The sequence below is a fragment of the Capricornis sumatraensis genome, chromosome 7, assembly GCF_032405125.1.
Source record: "Capricornis sumatraensis isolate serow.1 chromosome 7, serow.2, whole genome shotgun sequence".
Lineage (NCBI taxonomy): Eukaryota > Metazoa > Chordata > Mammalia > Artiodactyla > Bovidae > Capricornis > Capricornis sumatraensis.
The window spans coordinates 94804799-94817651 of record NC_091075.1 but is presented as its reverse complement, the minus strand read 5'-3'; the positions used below and the strand labels follow the sequence as shown (position 1 = coordinate 94817651).

The 12853-nt window shown below is 43.0% G+C and overlaps 1 pseudogene; it reads right to left on the bottom strand.

The window, feature by feature from the left end:
- Positions 1-11500: 11500 nt before the first annotated feature.
- On the bottom strand, positions 11501-12034 carry LOC138082312 (chromobox protein homolog 1 pseudogene; annotated as a pseudogene).
- Between the last annotated feature and the right edge of the window lie 819 nt (positions 12035-12853).

The following is a 12853-nucleotide window of genomic DNA, read 5'->3' as shown; positions in this document are numbered from 1 at the left end:
TTACCATCGACCTTTCTGATCATATTTTTGTTTTTTGCTTTTTGCCACTTAATAATACTTATGTTGTTAGTAGTTTTGTAACAATTATTTTCAATTTTAAAAATTTTAATAATACTTCATTGAATAGTGGTGGCATACTATATATATCACCCCTCCCCATTATTGAACATTTGTATTGCTCTGTTGGGTTGTATATTAGGAAAATCTAGGTTTATAACAAAGGACAACAGCAAAATATGTTTTTTAAGAGACAAGGGTTTATTTTTTGCTAATGTAAAGTCGTTTGTAGATCTAAATGGCTCTTCAGAGCACCTGTCTTCCAGCAATGAGTCAGCCCTTTAAGCTGCTTTGATCCTCTGGTTTTCCTCTCTGAATAAGGAGCATCCTCTGCTTTCACAGAGGAATGAGGAAGAGTGCTGGAGAGATCACGTGGGCTTTCACTGTCATGGCCCAGAAGTGGTACACATTCACCTTCTTCACAGCCCATTGGTCAGAACTAGTCATGTGCCCCTCCCTGACTGCAAGGGGCTGAGCACATGTGGAATCTACAGACCAGCGGTTGAATATGGAGTGAACCGAGAGATTAGGAGGCTGAGTATGAAGGAAGCTAAGGTACTATTTGTAGCCAGTATTGTCTTTGCCACAAGTTGTTTATAAGACCCTTTTCCTTAGACTTTCATGTTTGCATTTTTTTCTGACTATATTGAGATATAATTGACATAGAGCATTGTATAAGCTGGGCTTCCCTGGTGGTTCAGACGGGAAAGAATCAGCCTGCAATGTGGAAGACCCAGGTTCGATCCCTGGGTCAGGAAGATCCCTCAGAGAAGGAAATGGCAACCCAAGCCTGTATTCTTGCCTGGGAAATCCCATGGACAGAGGAGTCTGATGGGCTACAGTCTGTAGGGTAGCAGAGTTGGACACAACTGAGCAACTGAGCATGTCATGTTGTTAGCCCCTGGTAACCAGCATTCTAGTTTCTGTTTCTATGAGTTTGGCTTTTTTAGATTCCACATTTAAGTGATATCATATAGTATTTGCATTTCTCTGTCTGACTTATTTCACATGGCATAATGTCTTCTCCTTTCATCCACGTTGTCACAGATGGCAGAGTTTCCCTTTTTCATGGCTGAATAACATTCCACACAATAATAATATTTATCTATCTCACATCTTTTAAAAAAATTTTATTGAAGTAAAGCTGATTTACAATGCTGTGTTAATTTGGGCTGTACAGCAAAGTGACTCAGTTTATACATATATATTCTTTCTTATATTCTTTTCCATTTTCATTTATTATAGTATATTGAATATAGTTCCCTATTCTATACAGTTGGGGGCTTCCCTGGTGGCTCAGACAGTAAAGCATCTGCCTGCAATGCAGGAGACCTGGGTTCGATCCCTGGGTGGGGAAGATCCCCTGGAGAAGGAAATGGCAACCCGCTTGAGTAACCTTGCCTGGAAAATTCCATGGACAGAGGAGCCTTGTAGGCTACAGTCCATGGGGTCGCAAAGAGTTGGACATGACTGAGCGACTTCACCTCTATTCTATACAGTAAGACCTTGTTGTATATCTATCCTATATATAGTAGTTTCCATCTGCTAACCCCAAACTCCCAATCCACCTCTCTCCCACTCCTTACCCATCTTGGCAACTACACATCTGTTCTCATTATCCTCTTTATCTATTTATCTGTTGATGGGCATGTCTTGGCTATTGTGAATAATGCTGTAGTAGAGATGGGGGTGGGCTTCCCTGGTGGCTCAGGTGGTAAAGAATCCACCCGCAATGTGGGAGACCTGGGTTTGATCCCTGGGCTCAATCCCTGGGTTGGGAAGATCTCCTGGAGGAGGGCATGGCAACCCACTCCAATACTCTTACTTGGAGAATTCCCATGGGCAGAGGAGCCTGGTGGGCTACAGTCCATGGGGTTGCAAAGAGTCAGACACAACTGAAGTAACTTAGCACAGCACAAACATGGGGGTGCATATATCTCTTCAAGATTCTGTTTTCATTTCCTTCAGTTATTCACCCAGAAGTAGGATTGCTGGATCATGTGAAAGTGTTAGTCGCTCAGTTGTGTCTGACTCTTTGCGACCCCATGGACTGTAGCCTGCCAGGCTCCTCTGTCCATGGGATTTTCCTGGCAAGAGTACTGGAGTGGGTTGCCATTTCCTTCTCCAGGGGATCTTCCCCACCCAGGGATCGAACCCAGGTCTCCTGCCATACCCTCCTTCAGGAGATTGTTCAGACCGTGGGATCAAACTGGTGTGTCCTGTGGCTCTTGCATTTGCAGGCAGATTCTTTACCACTGAGTCATCTGGGAAACCCATATATGTGTATGTGAAAGTAAAAAGTGTTAGTCCCTCAGTTATGGCTGACTCTCTGCAGGAGCCTGCCAGGCTCCTCTGTCCATGGAATTCTCCAGGCAAGAATACTGGAGTGGGTAGCCATTCCCTTCTCCAGGGGATCTTCCTGACCCATGAATCAAACTCATGTCTCCTGCATTGCAGTCTGAGCCACAAGATCATATGATAGTTCTATTGTTAATTTCTTGAGGAACCTCCATACTTTTCCATAGTGGCTGCACCAATTTACATGCCTACCAGCAGTGTGCAAGGGTTCTGTTTGCTTCATACTCTTGCCTACACTTGTCACCTCCTGATTTTTTAGTGATAGCCATTCTAACAGGTGTGAAGAGATATTGTGGCTTTGATTTGGATTTCTCTCTTTAGTGATATTGAGCATCATTTTTATGTACTACTGGCCATTTATATACCTTCTTTGGAAAAATATCTATTCAATTCCTTTGTTTATTTTTTAAATCAGATTTTTTTTTTTGTGACTCAGCTGTATGAATTTTTTCTTATATATATATATACATATTTTGGATATTTACGCCTTATCAGATGTATGACTTGGAAATATTTTCTCCTATTTTGTAGGCTGTCTTTGCATTTGGTTGATTGCTTCTCTTGCTGGGGGAAGCTTTTTAGTTTGATGGAGTTCTACTTGTCTGTCTTTGCTTTGCTGCTCATGCTTTTGGTGTCTACAACCATATTGGACAACATTTGACGGCAGTTGAGATTTCAAAATAGTTTTTTAGGGCCCAAGGAGAAACGGAAACAAAACAAAGCAAAGTGGAATAGGAGTATATATTTGTCGTAAAGTTCTATACAGTCCATAACTCCAGGGTATGAATCCCTCTAAGATTTTATGAAATGCTATTTCAGGGAAAATTGAGGTTAAGAATGATCTCAGATGCCTTATTTCATTAGATTCAGTTCTTATTGGGGTCATTTCCCCTTGTGGGTATTAAATAAATAGCCTCTCTCTCCACAGGGCTGCTTAGCAGTCACACTTTTTATAAAGCTTCTAACAGGCTGAGGAAGGACAGAAGTGATGCCAAAGCACGGAAAATGACCTTTTGTCCAAATTGGCATTACATGGTGGAAAAATTAATTGAAAAAAAAATTTTTATGTGATTTTTTTCCAAAAAGAAAACTTATGAACTGTTCTGTTTTGTTTAAAGTTGAACGGTTAGACATTTGTCCCAATGTGTCCTGCTGCTGTATATCATTGAGGAGAGTACTGAGTGCTTGTCAGATTCATCTGCCCCCTTTTCTCAATAGAACTCCTACTGTTTCTCTTCTAGTTCTATTGAGATAATTGACATACAGCACTATAAGTTTAAGGTGTACAAAATAATGATTTGACTTACATACATCATGAAATGATTACCACAGTAAGTTTAGTAAACATCCATCATCTTATGTGGATACAAAATAAAAGAGTAAATGTTTTTCCTTGTGGTGAGAACTCTTAGGGTTTACATTCTTCACAACTTTCATATATAACACATAGCAGGGTTAACTGGGGGCTTCCCAGGTGTTGCTAGTGGTAAAGAACCCATCTGCCAATGCAGGAGACATGAAAGATGTGGGTTCAATCCCTGGGTTGGGAAGATCCCCTGGAGGAGGGCATGGCAACCCACTCCAGTATTCTTGCCTGGAGAATCCCCATGGATAGAGGAGCCTAGAGGGCTACAGGCCATAGCATTGCAGAGTCAGACGTGACTGCAGTGAAATAGCACATAGTCCCCAGGGCACCTCAGTTGGGAACCACCAGCCTTAATCACCACTTTGGGCTTCCCTAGAGGCTCAAAAGTGAAGAACCCGCCTGCCAATGCAGGAAACACACGTTCAGTCCCTAGGTTGCGCAGATCCCCTGGAGGAGGAAATGGCAACCCGCTCCAGTATTCTTGCCTGGGAAATCCCATGGACAGAGAAGCATGGTGGACTACAGTCCATGGGATTGCAAAGAATCAGACACGACTGAGCTACTAAACAACAGCAACAACAAGTGTTAATTATATTTATCATGTTGTAAATTACATCCCTGGTACTGATTTATCTTATAACTGCAAGTTTGTACTTTTTGACCACCTTCTTCCCCATTCAAAGATATTACAATATTATTAACTACATTTCCTATGCTATACATTCCATCCTTTTGACTCTATTTTGTAAGTGGAAGTTTGTACCTCTTAATTTCCCTCACCTATTTCACTCATCACCTCACCTCACCCCTCCCCTTTGCCAACAATTTGTCTATTCTCTGAATCTGTGACTGCAATTCTATTTGGTTATGTTTATTTATTTGTTTGTTTGTTTTCCTTCATTTGTTTTGTTTTTTAAGATTCCACATTTAGGTGAGATTATATGGTATTTGTCTTTCTCTCTCTGACTTATTTCACTTAGCATAATACTCCAAAGTGCTGGCTCCTAGACAGCCTCACTTCTGGTTCTCAGTTTCTTGGGCAAGGGATGTGGTGAACTGACAAAGCAGCTAAAAGATATAAGCAGGAGCCTCTCTCAGCTGGGCAGTTCTACGTAGGAGTCTAAGAACAGTAAGTGGAGCAGTCACGTTAAAACAAGAGACTGAGCAGCCAGGCAGCTTCCTCCCACATTCTGGGGCTAGAGATGGATCAAAGTGCAATGAAGATAGAACAAGATGGCAGAGGAGTAGGTGGACGTGAAGTACATCTCTCTCCACGGATGCATCAGGAATACACTTTCAGACACAGAAATGCAAGCATAACACCAGCTGAGAGTGGACAGGAGTACTTGACCAGAGGGAAAGAATATATAGAACCGTGCAAAACTCGGTAGGACGAAGGAACTAGGGGAAAAAACAGGAGTGTTAGTAGGACTGGACCTTCAGTTCCTTGGTGGGTGGAGGAACTGAAGCAGGGATCCAATCCCCACATGGGGGCAACTGTCTGAGTGAGAGGAGAAACATTTAAGGCTGAGAGTGAAACAGCTGATCTGTGGCAACCTAAATGGAATGAGAATCAGACAGTCCTTGCTGCAGCCATACTTATCCCGGACAGGGACGCAGGTCCCCTGGAAGGTGCAGCAGCTGAGAGCTGGAGTTTAGGGATTGTGGAGCAATCCCACAGTGAGGGTTGCTGTTGACTGTGGAGGGACGGACCCAGGGGATGCGAGGGAGGACACTGTGGTGAGAAATGCCTGTGGGGGAAAGCCAGGCAGCCATGGAAGCCTGAGTCGCGAGTCCCGAGTCACGAGTAGGGGTGGAGCCATCACCATACACTGTCTCCCCAAACGCCAGCACCGGCAGCTGAACCACAGAGAGGCCGGCCCATCAAATGCCTTATGCACTGAACTACAGAGCAGGACTCCATCCAGGGTGCTCCTTTAAGTGACTGATGTACCGATCCAGAGTAGGACCCCAACCAGGGGGGCCCCTCTATGTGCCTGACGTGCTGAACAACAGAGAAGGACCCCAGGCAAGGGAGTCCTTTATGTACCTGAACGGCCGGAGCTACAGGGAAAGACTGGCCAAAGAGGCCTTCTGATCGCCAGCTACAAGAGGCTCAAAAACAGACTCTGCGAGGGCCATAATTTCTGTGGCGGAGGCAGTCGTGTCCCTGCACACTTGGCGCCACCACAGTCCCCACAAGCCAAGCAGCTGCGCCACCTCATGCTCAACTCTCACCGGGGCAGAGCTGCTACAGGCAAAAAAGTCTTTCATCTATGTGAGCAGGGTCGCTTTGGTAGTGTCCAACTCTTTGCAACCCTGTAGACTGTGTCCTGCCAGGCTTCTCTGCCAGGGATGGGGTTCTCCAGGCAAGAATACTAGAGTGTATTGGCCAATACTGATTGGCATACCCTTCTAGAGCACTATATTTCCTGCTTCCCTAGCCGACAACTCCCCCAAGTACCTGGTGCTACCAGAACCCCTGCAACCCAAGCAGCTGCACCACCTGCGCACCTGGCCCTCACAGGGGCAAACCCAAGTCCTCCAGGGCAGCCTCAGGAGCAAACTGAAAGAAAATGCACTAGTTCTGATAGCTGTGGACATTGGAAGCAAGAACATACAGGAGCAGGACCAGATTAGAATCTGAGCTGCCCCTACAGCAGGTCCAGAGATCAGCACAGTGTTGGAGGGCATCCTAGGGAGGTGAAGTAGACTCTGACTCCCAGTGAAGGAAAGGACTCTGACGGCAGTGACTCAAGGAAAACATTTATTATTCTTATGTTTTGACTTGTTCTGTAGATTCTTTTGGATTTTTGTCTTTTTTTCCCTTTTCCCCTCCCTCTGTTGTAGTTGTTGATTTTATTGGCACTATGAAATCTAATTAAACCTTTGAGCTTTTTTTATTCCTTTTCTCAGTCACATTTTTTACTGTTGTTATAAACCTGTCTCTACATTGGGCTTTTGCAGTATTGTGCAGTTTTTCCTTTTTTTTTCCCTCCTTTCTTAATTTAAACCTTTTATTTTTTTCTACATTTATTCCTTTGTTTGCTTTTCCTACTGTTCTTTTCCTCTTGCAGTTAATCTTTAATGTATATAAATATTCTTTATCTTTGCATAGCTAGTCTTTCTTTCTTTCCTTTCCTCTCAACATATTTGTTAGTTTTGTTTTCACTGCTTTATTCCCCACTTGGCACCTTGCTTTAGTTTTGGTTTCCAGTTTGTGCGTTAGTCAGTTTTGTTCTTAACTGCTAAATATAAGTTTTGATTTCCTTTGTTCACCAGGTCAATCTACTGTACTTAATTTTTGTTGGACTGTTTTGACTTTGCTCGTGGGTGTATATGTATTTGTGTATATTCCATTATTTTAATTATTATTTGCCTGATTTTATAACTGCCATTTGTCTGGGGTTCATCTTTGGTGTCTCATTTTTGGGTATTTGTTTTAATCTTACTTAATGCTATAACAAACCACTTGTGAAATCTTTGTTCCTGACCAGAGATCAAGCCCTGAGCCTTTGGAGTGGGAGCACTGACTCCAAACCGTAGACTAGCAGAGAACTAGTGAATTTAGCAAAGTTGCAGGATAGAAAATCAATACACGGAAGTCACTTGCATTTATATATACTAACAATGAAAAATCAGAAAGAGCAATTAAGGAATCAATCCCATTCACCATTGCAACAAAAAGAATTAAATACTTAGGAATAAACTCACCTAAGGAGACAAAAGAACTGTACACAGAAAATTATAAGACACTGATGAGAGAAATCAAAGATGACATAAACAGATGGAGAGATATTCCATGTTCCTGTGTAGGAAGAATCAATATTGTGAAAATGACTATATTACCAAAGGTAATCTACAGATTCAGTGCGATCCTTGTCAAATTACCAATGGCATTTTTCACAGAACTAGAACAAAAAATTTCAGAATTCATATGGAAACATAAAAGACTCTGAATAGCCAAAACAGTCCTGAGAAAGAAGAATGGAGGTGGAGGAATCAACCTTCCTGACTTCAGATTATACTACAAAGCTACAGTCATCAAGACAGTATGATACTGGCACAAAAACAGAAATATAGACAAATGGAACAAGATAGAAAGCCCAGAAATAAACCCATGCACCTATGGATACCTTATTTTTGACAAAGGAAGCAAGAATATGCATTAGGGCAAAGAAAGCCTCTTCAGTAAATGGTGCTGGGAAAACTGGACAGCTACATGTAAAAGAATGAAATTAGAACACTTTCTAACACCATACACAAAGATAAAATCAAAATGGATTAAAGACCTAAATGTAAGACCAGAAACTATAAAACTCTTAGAGGAAAACATAGGCAAAACACTCAATAACAAATCAAAGCAAGATCCTCTATGACACACTTCCTAGAGGAAGGGAAAGAAAAACAAAAGTAAACAAGTGGGACTTGATTAAACTTAAAACTTTTGCACAGCAAAGGACACTATAAGCCAGTGAAAAGATAGCCCTCAGAATGAGAGAAAATAATATCAAATGAAACAACTGACAAAGGATTAATTTCCAAAATATACAAGTGCCTCATACGACTGAATGCCAGAACAACAAACAACCCAATCAAAAATGAGAAAAAGACCTAAATAGACATTTCTCCAAAGAAGTCATACAGATGGCTAACAAACACATGAAAAGATGCGCAACATCTCTGGTTATTAGAGAAATGCAAATCAAAACTACAATGAGATATCATCTCAGATGGGTCAGAATGGCCATCATCAAAAAGTCTACAAACAATAAACGCCAGAGAGGGTGTGGAGAAAAGGGAATGCTCTTGCACTGGTGGTGGTAATGTAAATTGCAAGACGGTATGGAGATTCCTTTAAAAACTAGGAATAAAACCACCATACGCCCCAGCAATCCCACTGCTAGGCATATACCCTGAGGAAACCAAAATTGAAAAAGACTCATGTATCCCATTGTTCATTGCAGCACTATTTACAATAGCTAGAACATGTAAGCAACCCAGATGTCTGTCCATCGACAAATGAATGGATTGCAACCCCATGAATCGCAGCACGCCAGGTCTCCATATTACTCAGCCATAAAAAGGAACCCATTTGAGTCAGTTCTGATGAGGTGGATGAACGTAGGACTTATTATACAGAGTGAAGTGAGTCAGAAAGAGAAAGATAAATATCATATTCTAACGCATATGTACGGAATCTAGAAAAATGGTACTGAAGAATTTATTTGTAGGGCAGCAATGGAGAGACAGACAAAGGGAACAGACTTATGGACATGGGAGAGGGTAGAAGAGTGTATGATGTATGGAAAGAGTAACATGGAAACTTACATTACCATATGTAAAATAGCCAACAGGAGTTTGCTGTGTGGCTCAGGAAACTCAAACCAGGGCTCTGTATCAATCTAGAGGGGGCGGTGGAGAGGGAGATGGGAGAGAGGTTCAAAAGGGAAGGGATATATGTATACCTATGGCTGATTCATGTTGAGGTTTGACAGAAAACAAAATTCTGTAAAGCAATTATCCTTCAATTAAAAAAAAAAAAAATTCAAAGGAGGCTTGGAACAGACAATCAGGCCTGGCTAAACGAGGACCCAGCAGAGCAGAAGCCTAGGGTCCACAGACTCAGGGCAAGAGCAGACATCCAATCCCCAGATCCACACCAAGACACACAGCTCCCCCTAGGGGAAGAGGAGTGGAGGGACAGGCTGGAGGAACCACGTGGACATCACAGGCACTAGCCACAGCCACAGGCCTGTGCTTTCCTTTCTTCCACAAGTGTCCAGCCTTCTAGGACCAGGAGGGAGGTTTAAAAATGCATTGATCTCCTGGTGCTAAGGGAACTTGGTCCACTCACCAGTTTCTGGATTGACTCCAGCACCCGTCTGATGGTCTACCTCGTAGGGAGCCCTCTGTGTAGTCACCTCTGGCATAGCTGTTGGTAGCATCTTCCTCGCCAGATATCAGCTGCTCATGGTGGAATTGCTGCCCACACCTGCCAGTTCTTACCCCATGTATTTGAAAGGGCCATGAAGATGGCCCCTGCTTCACTGAAGGTGTTTTAGTTATTGTCTCACTCCAGCACCTCATTGCTGGGCGCAGTGCCTTTGGCTCAGATGTGGTACCCTAGGAATTAGAGTTCCCAGCAGGCATTGCCCTCTGCGCCCAGCCTGGCCCACGTGGACAGAAATGCTCCTGGACTCCTCCAGTGGCCCCTGCCCCAGCTCCCCCAAAATCATGGTTGGCCCAACGGATGAAATTTGAGGAGCTATGACTGCAGGCTAGCTATGTCTTCAGCAACACTACAGATCTCCTGAGTATGTGTATTTTTCTTCAAGATTTAATGTTATTGTGTAATAATTTTACTTTATTTTTATTTTTTTATAAATCTATATAGTTTTATTAAGACAAAAAACTGACAGTGTTGATATGAAGTTTACCTTTAAACAAAAGTTTTGACAAAAACCTAACACACGCCTAAAAATTACAATGGAGTTCTAGATGCAGATCAAGACGATGCCAACAAGGGATGGATCTCATGACTCAAGACAGCGTTTTGGATTTTAGTTAATTCTTAGGATTAAAAAACTTGTTTTGTTTTAAAGTGAACCACTGCCCCAGTATGAAAATTTATCTTCTCCTGAGACCAGGGCTTTTGAAATCATTCAACTCTTGAACTTGTGCTGTCAGTGACTGAACCCTGCCACCAATGGTTTCAAAGTTCAAAAAACAGAGGCTCCAAGAGTTTTCCACCCTATGAGCACTGGCCCTTGTCTTTCCCTATTCACTTACCTCCTATACCACTCTCTGCCCTTTCCTAAATACTTCACCAGTGGCTTGGATGGAGAAGCTGATATTTGTAACTTCACAATAGGAAAAGAAAGGGTCTTCTTGTCAGTTTCATGAGTAGCACCTCTAAGACAGAATGATCTGCCTGTGTATACACTCCAATAAGACTTTTCCTCCTCAACCAGTTTCCATCTCCCAAATGGCAGCTTTGGTACCTTCTTATTCCTTTGTTGGGAACAGCATTAAGCTCAGGCAGGGGAATACCTTGGCTTCTAAGTTTCAGGCATTCACAGCTTTTAAACAGTCTCTCACAGTCCTCATTTAGGTTGCCAATGACATTTTTTGAAAGGATACAATATTCTGGACACTGAACCCAATCATTATTAGTTGTTCTTTCCTTTGTTTCACCGTTTCCCCAAATTTTATCAAAAATGATCCTAACCCATCTCCCTTCTTTCCCACCCCACCCCTCCCACCCCAAATAATACACCAGTAATAGCCAAATACACACATGCTACGCTGTAAAAATGCAAAGTTAACCCTATCGGGAAGAAGGCTGTGCAGTTGTGGAGATGCTCTTTGAAGATCTACAGTATCTCTTGCTCTCCCACATCCCATTCTACGTTTTGTCCTTCATAGAAGGCCCTTTGCTTTTTTTTTCAGCAAAGTTCAGAATGGGTTGCCTTGAAACACTGACCCTCCTTCCCCTCCACCGGGATGGGTGTGCAAACTGTACAGCATGGAGCGGCTTTGAAGCCCTGGGCTGCTGTAGGGCACAGAAACTATACTGGCTCTTCAAAGGACATCTTCTCAAGCCACCTTCATGGTGTCAAGACAAGGAGAACTCCTTCTTTCCCCACTTGAAACCCACAGTCAGATGTGACAGGGGCTGGTATTCAAGAAAGTTAATTCTTATCATCTTTTTTGTCATCATCCTCTGAGGGGTAAGAATGCCACGGTCAGCCTTTCCTCACAGAAGGATATGACAACCTGGGGGCACTTGACATTGGCTTCCTTGGCAGGGACCAGATCAGCCTCATCAGAGTTCTTCCGTTTCATTAGGAACATGAGTTCTCCACTGGAGTCCGTAGCTCCAATAATCCGCTCTGGTTCCAAACCCCGGGCAAAGCCTTGTGGCTTTTCTGACTTTTCTTTCTTCTTCTTTGGTTTGCTCTCCTCCCCCTTATCTTCCGAATCAGAATCAGCTTTGCGCTTGCCTCCCTCTGATTTATCTGTCTCGTGTGCTGTTTTCTGTGACTGCAGAAACTCAGCAATGAGATCAGGGCAATCCAGGTTCTCTTCTGGTTCCCATGTGTTAGCCTCATCTGAGAAGCCCTTCCACTTTAGGAGATACTCCACTTTGCCCTTTACCACTCGACGGTCTAGAACTTTTGCCACCACATATTCTTCTTCCTCTTCTTCTAGCACCCCCTCCACTTTCTTCTTGTTTTGTTTTTTCCCCATAGTGCCCGCCAGCTTTCTGGTATAAAGGATGACGCCGCTCAGAGCAGCGCCCACAAGCCCGAGAGGAATCGGTGCCGCGCTACTGGCGGGTCTTGTCCGGCCGGCCGGGGGAGTGGCGACCAGAAAAGCAACAAGCTGGGTGACCACTGTCGAGCCCCCTCACTGAAGTGGCGTACCGCAGGCCCCTGCCAATGGCCCTCCCCTCAGACGAACCTGTAATAATTTTAAAAAGGAAATTAGTGCTATAAAAATCCATTTTCATCGCAAAACATCTAACAGAAATTCCTCAGAGTCCTATATGTGGACAGTGGTTCCAGAGTTGGTACTGTACTCCCCTAGTTTTATAACAGGCCCCCATTTCAATGGAAATTTCTTTCTTTAATGATGTTTTATTGTTGTGAAAGTCATGTAATATAAAATACACTAGTTTAATCATATTTAACTGTACAGTTCAGTGGCACTAAGTACGTTTCACATTGTTGTGCTACTCTTCCCATCATCCATCTCCCGAATGTTTCACCTTCTTAAACTGAAACTCTGTCCCCATTAAACAGTCAGTCCCCGCTCCCCCTCCCCTCCACTACACTTCTACCCCTGGCCTCTACGACTATATTTTCCGACACTATGAATTCAACTATTCTAGGTACCTCCAGGTAATGTTTGTGGAATCAAGCAGTGTTTGTCTGCACCTTGGAATGCAGTGGGAATTTCAAAGGGCAGGGAAGATCCAACTGCCATATTGCCTGGCACTCTAATGATTTTTGCCAGTGTGGTTGAAACATTATTTTTTCTCCAGAGTTTGTAATAGTACATAGCAAC